At 39.0% G+C, this 16,942-nt stretch overlaps 1 long non-coding RNA gene and 1 pseudogene across 1 annotated transcript; one reads left to right on the forward strand and one right to left on the reverse strand.

The window, feature by feature from the left end:
- On the forward strand, positions 5,010 to 6,370 carry LOC109227914 (annotated as a pseudogene).
- LOC109227107 lies at positions 7,278 to 8,742 on the reverse strand. The gene is made up of 2 exons (XR_002068223.1): positions 7,874 to 8,742; positions 7,278 to 7,758 (listed from the first exon to the last, which is right to left on the reverse strand). It is a non-coding gene; the product is annotated as an uncharacterized LOC109227107 (long non-coding RNA).

The following is a 16,942-nucleotide window of genomic DNA, read 5'->3' on the forward strand; positions in this document are numbered from 1 at the left end:
ATGGTCATGACCTCTATGGTCATCTTGATGGATCCACCCCAGCCCCCATTCCGAGCACCACTTTTGGAACCAACACAACCCCTAATCCTGCTTACACACTTTGGTTCCGTCAGGATCAACTAAATCAAAATGCCCTTATGGCTTCCGTTGACCCTACCATAGCCTCCACAGTTACCACTGCTAACACATCAAAACAGGCTTGGGACTCTTTGCACACTGCCTACGCAAACAAGTCCCAGACCCGAATCTTCAGTCTTCGTCATCAACTTGGCCGAATCACCAAAGACACCACTCCTATCACTGAGTACCTTCAACGTATTTGGTCCCTTTCAGATGAACTTGCTACTGCCGGTGCCCCTGTCACTAATTCTGAACTTATAGTCAAAATCCTTAGTGGACTTGGCCCTGAGTTTCGTGAGATCTCGGCTGCCATACGGGCATGTGACACTACAGTTACCTATGAAGAACTATATGAAAAGCTGCTTGACCATAAGCTATTTCTTCGTCATGAGGAAGCTAAGAAAACCCTTGGTCCTATCACAGCAGCAGTTGCCACTCACAACAAGTCAAATAACAACTCCAACCACCGCAATAATCGCCGCCAATACTACAACAAAAATGCTCGCCCCAATAATGCCAGCCAGTATCATCCCCTTAACAATAACACCACTACTGTTATTCGTTGTCAATTATGCAACAAGATTGTCCATATTGCAAGTGTTTGCCGATCCAAGTCACACAATCACTTTGAGGCTATAGCCAATTACATCACAGGCTTCAACACTACTGCTAACCCATGGATAGTTGACTCTGGTTCCACACATCACATCACAATGGAGCCGCATAACCTACAACCGTACCACGGTAACGAGGATGTCTCCATGGGTGATGGTAAAAAAATTCCCATCTCACATACTGGTTCTACACAGTTACAAGCATCAAATAATGTTTTTAAGCTAAATCATACTCTATGTGCTCCAACCATTAAACACAATCTTATATCTGTATCCAAGCTATGTCATGATAATCTAACATCTGTTGAATTTTTTCCCTTCTCTTTTGTTGTGAAGGATCTAAAAACGCGAAGGTGTACTGCGGAAGAAATATGGACTGTATGAGTGGCCCAATTCACATCCACAAGCTCACATATCTACCACTACAACCTCTCTGACCACTTGGCATCAAAGACTGGGTCATCCGCATTCTAGAGTTCTTAATTATGTCTTGAATAAATTCTCGCTACCATTTGTTGAACGAGATAAGTTTCATTATTGTAATTCATGTTTGTCTAATAAATCCCATCGGCTTCCGTTCCACACATTAACTTTGGAAAGCTCTAAACCGCTTCAAATTATTTTTAGTGATTTGTGGGGGCCCTCTCCTGTTTTGTCCCTTGATAAAAAATTATATTATTGCATCTTTGTTGACAAATACACAAGATACATGTGGCTTTATACACTAAAAAATAAAAGCGAAGTCAAGGAGCTGTTTCAAAAATTCCACCCTTTAACAGAAAAATATTTCGATACCAAAATTCAATCGCTTTATACTGATGGTGGAGGAGAGTATAAAAGTCTTTACTCTTATCTCTCGCTTCATGGTATCGAACATCGTTCCACCCCACCCTATACGCCTCAACGAGTTGCTCTTGCCGAGCGTAGACATTGTCATATTATTGAAACTGCAAGAACAATTTTACATGAGACGTCTCTTCCACCGATTTTTTGGTCCTTCGCATGTTACCATGCTGTGTATTTAATTAATTGTCTACCCATATCACTCTTGAATAAATCATCCCCGTTTGAAAAGTTATTTGGGAAGTCTACTATGCCTCTCTAAGGACTTTTGGATGCTTATGTCATCCCTGGCTTAAACCGTACTCTAAAAATAAACTTGAACCTAAGTCTAAACCATGTGTATATCTCGGGTTCTCTTTGTCCCATCATCGTCATCAGCGCTTTGATCCTATTTCTTCAAAAATTTATTTATCAAGAGATGTGCAATTTCTTGAAAATAATTTTTCTTTCAAAAGTTTATTCTCTAATACTACTATTAGACCCACTAAGTTAGATTGGACAAATACAACTACTATTGATTTACCCAGTTCCACCCCCAACCTTTCCCCTCTTTTTGATTTGCCCTCTCTCATTAAAACACCCACCCCCCACGTAACCTCTGAGTCCAAGCCCCCAACGATACCTCTTCCCCTCTCTCTACTAAACAAGCATCAGTCCACCATATCCGGCGCAACACCAGCGGAAGATGTGGATTCCCCTCATTCACAGAGCTCTACTCCAGGTATGTGTACTACTCCTCCTCCAACTCCAATTCCCCAAGATCCCTGCTACCCAAACCCATCCCCTAAGCCTTCTGTGAGACCCCAAGCCTCCAATCCCTCTATAATATCACCCACTCCTTCTCTGATAGTCTACAATCGTCATTCTCCACACCCCAAATCAACCACTTCAATGGCACCTCACCCTGCTCCACCACACGTACCCACCCCTCCAACTCGTATAGTCACCCGCTCATAGAACAACATCCAGAAACCAAAACAGATTTTTGATTACCTAGCCTACTCAGAACCATCTCTTGTACCACATACCTTCAAACAAGCCCAAAAGCACCCTGAGTGGAGGAAAGCCATGAATTCAGAATTTGACGCTTTACTGAAAAACCATACTTGGGAACTAGTTCCATATGACCCCTCTAAGAATGTTGCTTCATGTAAGTGGCTTTTCAGGATTAAAAGGAAAGCAGACGGGTCAGTTTATTGTTACAAGGCGAGATTAGTTGCAAAAGGATTCACTCAAGGGTCGGGCATTGACTTTCACTCGACTTTCAGTCCGGTTGTTAAACCCACTACTGTGCGAATCATACTTGTTGTTGCCCTTCGATTTCACTGGCCCCTTCGTCAACTCGACGTCAACAATGCTTTTCTTCAAGGTGACCTTGAAGAAGAAGTGTACATAACGCAACCTCCGGACTTTGCTTGTGTTGATAATCCAACTCATATTTGTAAGTTGCGCAAGGCAATCTATGGCTTGAAGCAAGCTCCCCGGGCTTGGTATAATGCGCTCAAAGGCCATCTTGCCCACATGGGATTTTCTAAGGCAGATCTGACAACTCATTATTCATCAGAAATAGTAATGTTGGTTTCATGTTTATTTTGGTATATGTTGACGACATAATAGTAACTGGCAGCAACTCCATCACCGTCAATGAAGTTATAGCCTCTCTTGCCTCTCGCTTCTCCATTAAAGATTTGTAAAATCTCAATTATTTTCTTAGTGTTGAGGTGGTTCGAAACACTGATGACATTATTCTCTCACAAGCCACTTATATCAATGAAATCCTGAATGATGAGTTGATGGCTGATTGTAAGAGCGCAAACACACCAATGAGTGCTTCTGAGTTGCTCAAACTCAATGATGGGGCTCTGTCAACTGATGCGACTCGCTACCGTCGGGTCTTGGGCATACTTTAATATCTGTCATTTACAAGGCCGGACATTTCCTATACAGTCAATAAATTATCCCAATTTATGCAATCACCATCTGATCTTCATTGGAAAGCTGTGAAGCGAGTTCTTATGTACCTTCGTGGTACGATCACGTTTGGCCTACGTGTGTCCCCCAATTTTGATTTCAATCTGCGTATGTACTCTGATGCAGACTGGGCTGGAGATCTCACAGATAGATCCTCCACATCCGGTTATATTCTGTTTCTTGATAGCAATCCTATCAGCTGGTCCTCTAAAAAGCAAAAGACTGTAGCTCGCTCATCAACTGAAGCTGAATATAAAGTTGTTGCCAATGCACTCGCCGAACTACTATGGGTCAGAAATCTATTGCTTGAGATGCGACTTCCTGTCAGAGATACCCCTACTATCTACTGTGACAACATTGGTGCCACTTATCTAAGTGAGAATCCAGGCCTTCATAGTCGCATGAAACATATTGAGGTGGACTTTCATTTGTGTGCAACAATGTTGAATAGAAGGTGGTTCGAGTTGTTCATGTTCATTCTGCTGACCAACTAGCTGATATGCTCACGAAAACACTGGCCAAACCAGCCTTTGAACGTAATTTGTTCAAGTTAGGCTTAGTGACACATAGCCTAACTTGAGGGGGGCGTATTGGATCACCAGTTCTTGTTACTAGTAGTTATTAGTTTGTTTTTAGTATTTATCACTTTAGATTAGATTGCATTTATCTTCTAGAATAGATGATATTATAGTTAGGCATTTAGAGTTATCCCTTTGATTTAGATAGGATTCGTTAGTTATTAGGTTTACATAGAACTCTACAAAGATGGTTACTGTAACTTGTATTTAAACTCACTGAGGTATTCAATAACAGATACAGTATTTTTCATCATCTATTCAAGTCTTCATATGTTAGTCCTAATAGTTTTCAAGAATACTGAGAATTAATTTAATTCTAACTTTCTCCATAAACATATGTCTGGTAAATGTTAAAAATTTAATTGTGCGTTTATTTAAGGTTGGAGATTTAGTTATTACTTAATTAAGTAAATTTGTTTAATTTTAATATATGTTCAGATCTAGTGAAAACTTTTCTTCATCCATTGCTTTTCTGCAACACATGTTTTGTACTATTAGTAAAATTATCAGCTTTCACCTATTTGTATTATTAATATAAGTTGACAGGTAGCGTACGTATAAACGAAAGCGGCAAAAATCGTTTGGGTAAAGGTGAGGTAAGTAGTAATAAAATGAGCTTTCACCTATGATTTTGTTAATATATGATTTCTAGACTTGTCTTTACTTTCTAGGGGAACCCAAAGAAAGATTCGCTTCTAATTACAGCCTTCTAGGCTTTTTTACTCTACTACATTTACTGCAAATTTGTAAAACAGTAAAACTACCAAAGATTTTGCCTATATAGGGAAGGCAATGCTTATCATTTATATCAAAGTGCCTTCAAGCATTCTTGAGTTGTTTTTTTGTTTCCCTTACCACAACTTCTTCAGCTCATATATCAAACATGGGGTCCGTATCTCTAAACTTGAAGGATTTCGTGCAAGTTAAAATCTTGTCAAAAAGCCTCATAAAACCCTCATCACCAACTCCAGAACACCTTCAGAATTACAACTTATCTTTCTTCGATCAAGTAGCTGACAGAGCACACGTTCCTCTTATTCTTTTCTATCCTGATAATTCTAAGAATTCAATAAATATGGAACAAGAGCTCGAAAAATCCTTGTCTAGGGTTTTAACTCATGTGTACCCTATGGCTGGTAGATTCACAGAAGATGAATCTTCAGTTATTTGCCTCGATCAAGGTGTGACATATGTAAAAGCAACTGTTAATTGTAAGCTTGTTGATTTTCTCGCGGAAGCATGCAAAGACCTTAATCTTGCATTGTCTTTTTGGCCTGATGGCATTATGGACGTGGATGACACTAATATATTCATCACACCACTAATGATTGTGCAAGTCACAAAATTTGAATGTGGTGGCCTAGCTATATCTACTAGCTGTACACACATTGCTATAGATGGATTCACGAGCTTTACATTTGCTTATGAATGGGGCAAAGTGTGCAGACTTGGGATTCCTTCTAAGGAGATTAACTTCATGAGCTTCAATTTGGGCACTCTTTTCCCTACCAGAGATTTATCAAATATTCTTGAGCCTCCTGTTGATGAAGGCAAACGTATACTATCTAAGTTGATTGCAAGGAGGGTTGTTTTTGATGAAGCTTCAATATCAAAACTCAGAGAGCAATTTTCCACTGCCATTGATTCTGGAGCTTTGAGTTTCAAACCCTCACGAGTTGAGATGATCACAGCGCCGTTATGGAGGTCACTAATTTGTGCTTCGTGTGAAAGAAATGGGCATTTGAAACGGACTATAATGTCCTTTCCACTTAATTTGCGCGGTACGGTTACTTTTCCTGAAGTTGCAAACTCTTTTGGGAATATTATCATTGAAATTCCTATAAAATCTGAACCTGATGAAACAAAGATGGAGTTGCATCACTTTGTAAAACTGATACGAGACGCAGTGCAGCTGGCGAGTAGTACTTGTGTTAAAGCTACTCCAAATGAGATTATTTCTTTGGTTGTCAATTTATACAAGGACAGTTATGGTGGATTAGATGGGGAAGAGACAATGAAGTTGAGAATTTCACAATCTCAAGTCTGTGCAGGTTTCCAATTCAGAAAGCTGATTTTGGTTGGGGAAACCCAAGTTTAATACATTTTGGGTCGAGACACAGTCAAGTGTTTTGGTTGAATGATACAAAATGTGAGACTGGCATTGCCGTGCAAATGGATTTGCAGGAAACTTACATCAACTTCTTTGAACGTGACCACGATTTCTTGGCTTTTGCTAAGTTTTAGTTTTCCCATTGATGTTTTTGCTTTCATTTCCACTTCTTCGTTTACTGTGACTTTAATTGCTGCAGACACATTGGCAACAACTTCATTTTTCCAGATAATTGTCACGTTGTTTTGGATTTTCAAGCTAAGTGTTGTTTGTTTCTTAATTTTTTCTGGACTACAGCACTTTTTTGCTTTTTAGCATTATTTTTTCTCGTACTTGCCCTTTTGACAAAAGGTTTGTTTGACTTCTTTGTCTCGCTCTCTTCTCCACACTCCATCATACTTCTCGCAGTAGGTATAGAGTGAACGAGATCTACAAAGAAAAAGCTCGAAATAGTCCCTTGTCCTTGGACTTAGCTTAGACTCAAATGGCATATATCAAATGGTATGGTGCACCATGTTAAATCAGGACTAGTAAAATTATCTCAGGTGTCTAAATGATATAGCATGTCAAATCAACATGAAAACCAATCAAATATTGTCAAATGTTCAAGTGACATTATTCAACCAATCAAATATAATTTTATTATAGAGCTTTTTGCGATAGTTTTGATGACTCAGGTAAACAAATCAAACTGGAAAAAAGAAGACTATATAGTCATCACAAACTTCATTCCCCTATAATTATAAATAGGGGTTCCAAAAAGCCAAAAGGGATCAGTAATGCATATAACAAGAAGTCTTCCTTCCAATGGAGATCTGCAAATCTTCTATGTATTAAAAAGTCTTTCCCTCTGGTGGTGATGAAGAAGTCTTCAATATATTACAAGTTTGCGATCAAAGTCTAGGATTGCATTCGTGATCATTCAAACGACAATTCAAGAACAAGGGGTCAATCCTTTGAGTTGAAGGTCGTAAGGAAAAGAATCAAAGGACAATATCTTTTGATTAAGATAGTCTAGAGATTATAACCTGCATATAAATATTGAACAAATGTGCTATTATTTATAACTATTTTTCTTATCTTAATATTTTTCACAACAAAATTTGGTGTTACAAATTTTGGCACGCCCAATGGGACTGTCTTTATCTCATCTATTCTCTCCAACAATCAAAGTTCAAGACACTAAGATGTTACCAAGAAGGTCAACTAAATTCACTTCCGCAAAGGCTGCTGTATCTATATTCTCCATTGTTGTGGGAAACATCCTAGTCGTCACTAAGGAAAGCGTGGGTCTAGTCACAGGGAACTAAGCCAAATTTCTAGGACAACAAAACTTCCCAGGTGTAGTCTGAATTTCATCATCTTCAAAAGGAATGATATCCCCCGCAAGCACGACAAAAGAAGGGAACAACATGGCCAAAATGGCCGAGAAGGTTCTTTCCTAACTTAGCTTATCAACGTCCAAAAGAACAATTCGTGGAAGCCAATGATGATGTCTGGAGCATTAGATCTACTTCCTCCACTTCGCATAGTATATGCAAATTTCATGTTCGGAAAAATTCATATTATTAGCCATCATCAATAACAGTGATACATGCGATAATGACCAATAGTTTGCTCATAGGGGAACAACTTACAAGCTTGACAAGAGCTTGACAAGAGCAGTTGAAGGCTTGACCAAATATGTGCAAGATCAAAACACTTGAACTGGAAAGTTAACAGATATTATGTAAGGCCTAAAGAATTCAGCCATGCATCTGGGAAGCGTACAAAAGTAGAAAAAGACGATTAATTCTTCTGCAAAACAAGTGGCACCTACTAAGGAAATCCAAGTATCTCTAAAAGGATGATTCTAATTGATCAACTAAAGGAGCTCATCGCGCGAGCTATCAAGGATAAGTACGAGGTTCTTGCAAAATCCTCTATTAGTTAATTCTGCAAAATCATAGTACATTGTAAGGATTGATAGGTTGAAGATGTCCGCCAATTATCAACCCCAAAATTTCCATAGTTTGACGGTAACGGAAATTCGAAGCAATATATGGCATATTTCATCGAAACATGCAGCAACGCTGGAACACCTTGAGTCTGGTTCTACTGATTGGGAGCAACTGGAACAATAATATTTCAACCGCTTCTACACTAGAAGACATACCGTAATCATGGTAGATCTTATAAAAATTCTTCAACAGAAGAAAAAACGAGTTATTGACTTCATCAATCGATGGAAGCATGCAAGTCTAAACTGTAAAGATAAACTTAGTGAAATTTAGGGAATATAGATATACATTAAAGGTGTACACTAGGATCCACTACATCTTGCAAGACATAAAGCCTAAGACATTCAAAAAATTAGCTACTCATGATATGAAGTTAAGCATGACCGTAGCTAGAAATGAAAGACCGCATGTCCACGAACCTCACAAAGAAAAAGAGAAGCAACAAATCAAGTAGATGGGAAAATTTATACTTAAGGTCAAAAATAAAAAAATTCATGGACGTCAATGGTTTGNTTTGCGGTAAAACCAGTCTATCAGCGGTGCAGTCGATGGTTCCGTGCCTTTCCCGCTTGAGTTGTCCGCTCAAGGGTCCCGGTCTAATACCCCATAGAAACCTTATTCTATTTAACTGTACATGCATCACTGTCAAATCTAGACGAGCAGTTATGCTGCCCACATAATGACTCTTTAAGATAGCCTTGTCCAAAGTCCACTAGGTTTCCTTGGAACCCAAACGGACACCACCATATTCTGTGCATTTATTTGGAGAACTAAATGTCGTTTATGCTAATTATTGGTTTAAATAGTCGAGTCCGGTGAGGGGTATGGTCTTAACCCTTTTGTTTTGCAGAAAATGGAGAACAAGGTCCCCGACTTCGGTATGGTCAGTATACCCTCGCTCTTGCGGACCGGGTGGAGGAATCTCCCATCAAGTGACCAAATCAATGAATGGAAAGAGAGGATCATAGTACATTGTAAGGATTGATAGGTTGAAGATGTCCGCCAATTATCAACCCCAAAATTTCCATAGTTTGACGGTAACGGAAATTCGAAGCAATATATGGCATATTTCATCGAAACATGCAGCAACGCTGGAACACCTTGAGTCTGGTTCTACTGATTGGGAGCAACTGGAACAATAATATTTCAACCGCTTCTACACTAGAAGACATACCGTAATCATGGTAGATCTTATAAAAATTCTTCAACAGAAGAAAAAACGAGTTATTGACTTCATCAATCGATGGAAGCATGCAAGTCTAAACTGTAAAGATAAACTTAGTGAAATTTAGGGAATATAGATATACATTAAAGGTGTACACTAGGATCCACTACATCTTGCAAGACATAAAGCCTAAGACATTCAAAAAATTAGCTACTCATGATATGAAGTTAAGCATGACCGTAGCTAGAAATGAAAGACCGCATGTCCACGAACCTCACAAAGAAAAAGAGAAGCAACAAATCAAGTAGATGGGAAAATTTATACTTAAGGTCAAAAATAAAAAAATTCATGGACGTCAATGGTTTGCCTATGAAGTTCAACACTAAGGTAACCAAGAAGTAGAGTGTAAAGAAGACATATATGGAAGATAAGGCAAATAGAAAACTAACTCTGAATAAAATTCAAGAGAAGGAGTACTCATTTTTTAATTCTAATATTCCTGAAATCCTTGATGAAATCCTTGAGCTAAAACTTCATGAGTTGCTAGAAATAAAATGGTAAAATGAAGCAAGAACCAATGAACGTAATTATTGCAAGTATTATCGATTGGTTGGCTACCTATTGAGAAATGTTTTGTCTTCAAAGATAAAGCCGTGGGCCTAGCCCACGAAAGGGATGATCACACTTGAAGGTGAGAAAGCAGGTGCGAATTAATTGCTATCTCTTACTATGCAAAGCGAAGCAGTGCCCATAAAAGGAGGATCCTCAAAAGGAGATAGAGACCAAGTAGAGCAACTCAAAGACAAAGGTAGGATTCTCGTGATTCATCATAAACATCAAAAAGTAGGTTTGCAAAAGGAGTCAACTAACGAACGTACTAGGGAGAAAATGATAATAAAATCCAAAAAGATAAGTCCAATTAAACACTCAAAGAAGGAAAATATGGAGGGGAATCATAACCAAACCCCACTTTGACCAGTAACGTAGGAAGAACTTTCAACTAACTGGTTTCTCACCAAGTTTTTTCTAAAGTGACATCAAAGTTCTGTGATATAACATTGATGAGAAAGAAGCGAAAATGGAACCTCATCATGTCCATCACTATAAAACCCTCTAAATTAGTCTCATGATGTCGTGGATACTTGTATGCCTAAATCGCGTTCATCCATGATGACATTCTACTTGGTGAACACCTCATAATATCCATTTATTCATTGGTCGAGTTTTTGCATGTGCAAAAGGTAAACAGAATTCTAATTAATGGCGGATCTAGAGTTAACATCCTTCCAATTGGCACAATGAAGAAACTTGGGATTTTAACGAAAAAACTTTTCTAAAGTCGGTCGTGATCCAAAAATTTAATCAAAGGGGGGCAAGGAGCCATAATAGCCGGTAAAGTGGACATCACAAACGAATAGATGCAATTAAATGCGTCGTTACATGTGATGATGCAAAAAATTCATACAACATATTTCTTGGTAGGCTTGGGTACATGAGAACTAAGTGATTCCATCTATTTACAATTATTATTTGAAGTATCACGAGGGTGGAGTTGAAAAGACGATCATTGCACATGGTAAGACATTCATTGAAACTGAGACACTTTATTGAGGCAAAGTTATACTTAAAGAACTAAGTCATAAAGTAAATATAAGTGTCACAACCCAAAATTCACCAACGACCGTGTTGGCACCTAAAACGCCGGCTAGGCGAACCAACAATATCACACATTAAATAAAGCCACTAGCATAGAAATAATAAGTCTAAACAAGTTCAGTTTTAGATAAGGCTAAGTATGATGACTAACACTAAAAAACACAACATCCGTGGATATGGTGTTATTGAACATATGAGCTTCGACGAGTAACAAAATACACGGGTTTAGAACAAATTTATTATGTTGTCCGAATAGACTGAACAATAAAACTTAAAGAGCGGAAGGCAACTCCAAGGGCTTGCAAATAGATATGCAGCACTACTTTGAGTCTCCAAAATTGACAACTAAACATCTCCCTCAACTCCACTAGGGCAAATATTAAATATGTGTCACGACCTCAATTTTCCATCTTAGAATCTCGTGATGGCACCTAGTCTCTAAAACTAGGTAAGCCAACAAGCATTTAGAAACAGCAGAAATAATATTAAAATTCAAATTAGACTATGTAAACTAGCATAATAGAACTCAACAGTACAGCGGACAACAACTCCAAAATTCTGGTGGAACAGATACATAAGCTCAAAAAGACTGTACTAATAAACTCGTAACACATTACTATTTTGGAAAAAGAAATAAATAGTAGAATGTCTAAAAACAAAGGGTGACCTTGAAGTCTCCGAGGCCTGCGGAAATCAACGTATACCTTGAAGTCTCCAAAAGTAGCACGCCAATCAATCTCTAGTGTCCAGCACGGGCAAACGTACTTGGATATGCACAAAAATGTGCAGAAGTGCAATATGAGTACACCATAATGGTACCCCATAAGTATCAAGCCTAACCTCGGTAGAGTAGTGATGGTGCCAGGTCAGGACACCTACTAGGACAAGATAAATGGAACACAAATATAACAACGGGAACTAATGAAAATAACAAACAGCTTAATAACGTAAACTAATGACAAGGTTGTAAGCAGAAAGACAACAAGAAGGAAACCATTAATGAGAACCTCAATTATTCAAATACGGACATAACTGGTAAGACAAGGAAGAATAAAAGCAACAAGAATGGTTCAACCAATAACTTATTTCAATATGAGTGCACAACAAAAATCACAACCGAGGTACCTCCTCGCATTCTCATTTCACAATTTCAATCACAATCTTTCCTTATATCACCATGTGAGCCTTACATTTAGTTTTAAAAATTATTTTTCCGAAAATAGCTACACGCGTTTTAGCTCACCATCACACCGCGTGGCTTCAAGTAGATCCCTACTAGCAGAGCGCGTATCAAGCCCACCTTATCTCATTGCATGTGCATAAACCCCTAGCCTTGTACCACCGCATGTGTATCAATATCACAACACAATCACAACTCGCACCACAAGTGCCATATGCCACGACTCTCTACAAAGTCAACAATACAAATATTTTAACAATAAATAGCCTATGGCTTAATCACAATGTGTACAAAAATCTCAATAATAACAAAAGAAATGTGAATTGCTCAACAAGAAGGATATCTCAACAATAACAATTTCATCTCAATGTGATAACGGCTTTTACAACTTCAAAACCAATATTCAACAAGAAGATATTCCATAAAATAACAACTTCAAGTAAAAGTAATTCAACAACTTAAGAGGTAACAAGACAATAAGGAAGGCAATAACTTCAACTAAACCATATAAGAGCAAAATAACAAGAAAGAGGTAGAACAAGTGTTAACAATGTCAAATAAAGCACGTAAGGGTAGATCAGCACATGTAAGAGTAAATTAACAATGAGGGATATAAATGTTATGACAATTCAATTAAATGTATGGAAAGAGTCTAAATAACCTATACCGATCAATTACCACATATAGCCCGTGTACCCACTCGTCACCTAGCGTACACGACATTCACATAACACAATTAGTACAAATAACCCAATTCCTAAGGGGTAGTTCCCCCATACAAAGTTAGGCAAGATACTTACCTCAACTATGTCAACTCAACCCTCGAAAATAACTTTTCCCCTAAAACTCTCCTTCACACGACTCAAATCTAAACCAAAAGTGACTTAATATAATCAAATAATGCCAGGAAAAACAGTTACAATAGATAAAGCTTTGATCTTTGCAAATTTCCAAAAACTAAATGTCAACCCCGGGCCCACCCCATTACAAATCAGGTCCAAGGGTAGATTCCGACTAGCCATAACCTCACAAGTCTATATATATTTTTTGTTTTCAAAACTTGAGTCCAAATCGGCTCTCAAAACTCAAATTATCATTTTTCAAAACTTAAACTCAAATTCTCATTTTTCAAAACTTAGGCAAAATTTATCAAATTTTCACTTTGATTCACAGAAATTTGATGTTAAATCTAGGATATAATCATGAAATATAGTTAGAAATTGATTAGAATCACTTACCCAATGTTGGTAGATGAAAATCCCCTCTCACAATCGCCTCCTACTGAGTCTAGGGTTCTAAAATATGAGAAATGAGACTAAATCCCAACTTTTTAGCCCTTATGTCCAGTTGTAGGTGGCGTATTTGCGGCACAGTGGTTCACATTTGGGAACCCTCACAATTGCAGATCAAGAATCGCATTTGCGAACCCTGAAAACCTCAACAGAAGTCACAATTGCGGCAAAGACTTCGTAATTGCGAGCTGGCTACTATCGCAAAAGCGACCAACAGGCCGCAATTGCGAACCATTCCCACCCCTGTCCCCTTTGCAGTTGTGAGGCTAGTGCTCGCAATTGCGATATTAGAGCACGGGCATACCAGTGATTCTATTTTTACTTCAAACCTTTTCGCAAGGCGTTCGAAATTCGTCCGAGCCCTCGTGGCTCCAAACTAAACATCCACACAAGTCTAAAAATATCATGCGAACTCGCTTGCGCGATCATATTACAATAATAACATCTAGAACTACAAATCGGACACCAATACACATGAATTTCAAAGTAAAGTTCAAGAACTTCTAGAATTGCAACCAAGCGTCTAAATACTATCAAATCAACTCCAAATGACACCAAATTTTGCAGACAAGTTCTAAATAGCTTAACGAACCTATTCCAAGTTCCAAAACCTAATTCTGAATCAGATAGGAAAAAGTAAACATACGGTCAAACCTCTAAACCTCAAATTGCCAACTTTTGGCAAAACACACAAATCAACCTACGGGCTTCTAAGTTTGATTCCAAATTACGATACGAAGCTATCGGAGCCATTCAAACACCATTCCAGGGTCGTTTTCACAAAAGTAAAAGTTTGGTCATCATTTCTAACTTAAGCTTCTAAGCTAAGAACCAAGGGGTCTAAACCAGCCCGAAACCTTCCCGAAACGAAACCAATCAACCCCGAAAGTCATAAAGCATGAATTCACATGTGTGAAGCATCTAAAGGGGAAACAGAGCAAAATTACATAAAATGACCGGTTGGGTCGTTACATTCTCCCCCTCTTAAAACAAATGTTCATCCTCAAACGTGCATAAAGACATACCTGAAATGATGAAAAGGTGAGGATAACGACTCTGCATATCGTGCTCTGTCTCCCAGGTAGCCTCTATTGAACCTTCACCGAAGCAATGTTCTTTGATCTCAACTTTCAAACCTGTCTGTCAAAGATATCCACCGGCTCCTTAATATAAGTCAAATCGATGTCCAATTGGACTGAGCTGAAATCTAGTACATTGGACGGATCACCACAATACTTTTGGAGCATAGAAACATGGAAAACTGGGTGAATCGCCGATAGGCTAGGTGGCAATGCAAGCTTGTAGGCCACCTCCCCCACTTTCTCAAGGATCTCAAATGGACCGATATACTTATGGCTCAACTTGCCCTTCGTTTCGAACCTCATTACACCATTCATGGTTGAAACTCGAAGCAAAACCCTCTCTCTAACCATGAAATGCAACATCACAAACTCTCCGATCGGCATAACTCTTCTGCCTAGACTGAGTTGTACGAAGCCTATCCTGGATCAACTTGACTTTCTCCAAGGTATCTGAAACGAAATATGTGCCCAACAATCTAGCCTCACCCGGCTCAAACCAACCAACTGGAGAACGGCACCATCTCCCATATAGGGTCTCATAAGGAGCCATCTAAATAGTCGATTGGTAGATGTTGTTGTAGGCGAACTCTGCAAGTGGAAAGAACTGATCGCAAGAACCCCCGAAACCTATAACACAGGCACGAAGCATATACTCTAATATCTAAATGGTGTGCTCGGACAACCCGTCTGTCTGGGAGTTAAATGTTGTACTTAACTCGACCCGTGTGCCTAACTCACGATGCACCGCTCTCCAGAAACGAGATGTGAACTGTGTGCCTCAATCAGAGATAATGGACACTGGCACACCGTGAAGACGAACAATCTCATGGATATAGATCTGAGCCAACTCCTCTAAAGAATAGGTAGTCACCACCGGAATGAAATGAGCCAACTGTCAACCTGTCCACAATCACCCATACTGCATCAAATTTCTTCAAAGTCCGTGGAAGCCCAACAACGAAGTTCATGGTAACATGCTCCCATTTTCACTCGGGAATCTCAGGTCTCTAAAGCAAATCGCGTGGCCTCTGATGCTCATACTTCACCTGCTGACTATTCAGGCACTAAGCCACATACTCCACTATGTCTTCCGTTATTCTCCTCTACCAATAGAGATGCCTCAAATCCTATCACATTTTACCGGCACCCGGATGAATGGAGTATCATGAACTGTGGGCCTCTACAAGAATCAACTCACGTAACCCATCTACATTGGTCACATAACTGGCCATGCATCCACAACACACCGTCATCTCCAATAGAAACCTCATTGGCATCGCCTTGTTGCATCGTGTCCTTAAGGACAAGTACATGAGGGTCTTCATAATTACGCTCTTTTATGCGCTCATATAAGGAAGACTTAGAAACCACGCAAAGCAAGAACCCGACCGGGCTCCAAATTATCCAATCTAACAAAATGATTGGCCAAGGCCTGACCATCTATGGCTAATGGCCTCTCTGCTGCCAGTAGATACACCAAACTGTCCATACTCTCTGCCTTTCTACTCAAGGCATCGTCCACTACGTTGGCCTTCCCGTGATGATACACAATAGTGATATCATAGTCTTGAAGAATCTCTAACCATTTCTGCTGCCGCAAGTTAATATCTTTTTGTTTGAACAGATGCTGGAGACATCGGTGGTCGGTATAGACCTCGCATGGGACACGGTACATATAATGCCTCCAAATCTTCAAAGCATGAACAATAACTGCTAATTCCAAATCGTGCACCGGATTATTCTTCTCATGAACCTTCAACTGTCGAGACACGTAGGTAATTGATCATGCCCAACTCTAGTCCTAAAAAGGATAAGCGGTCGCTGCAAATATAATCCGGTCTAAAAGTCCGGAGTTGAATCCCACCGAGAACTAAAGCTTAGCTATATCTGTTTAATATCACTAAGAAGACAAGTTTGAACAATTTCCTAAATTATAAAGATTGAGATTTATATTTCTAACTAATTAACTAGCAAATACTAGAAAACGGTAAAATTATAAACTAACAAGACAAAGGGTTGGAGACTAAATTAAGGAGGTCTAGAGTTATGACTTCCCCAATTGTCGGAATCCTTCTAGCTATGTTCCCTACAATTTTGCCAATGTATTCTCTACTGATCGTGAGCACTTTAGGTTCCGTAATTCTCTCTCGAGCAACTACAACAATTTACTAGACATATTCTCTCGAACTACGCTAGTTGGCTTTATCTAACCGCTCATTATGACCACGTCAAGGCTTTGTTATTTCTAAACCTACCTTTAAACCCGTTGTATTGATTTCTCACATACGTTAGGAGTGACGTTGTTCAACAACCACCTAAATATGTATCCTT

Source organism: Nicotiana attenuata, chromosome 6, assembly GCF_001879085.1.
Source record: "Nicotiana attenuata strain UT chromosome 6, NIATTr2, whole genome shotgun sequence".
NCBI classification, from domain to species: Eukaryota; Viridiplantae; Streptophyta; class Magnoliopsida; order Solanales; family Solanaceae; genus Nicotiana; species Nicotiana attenuata.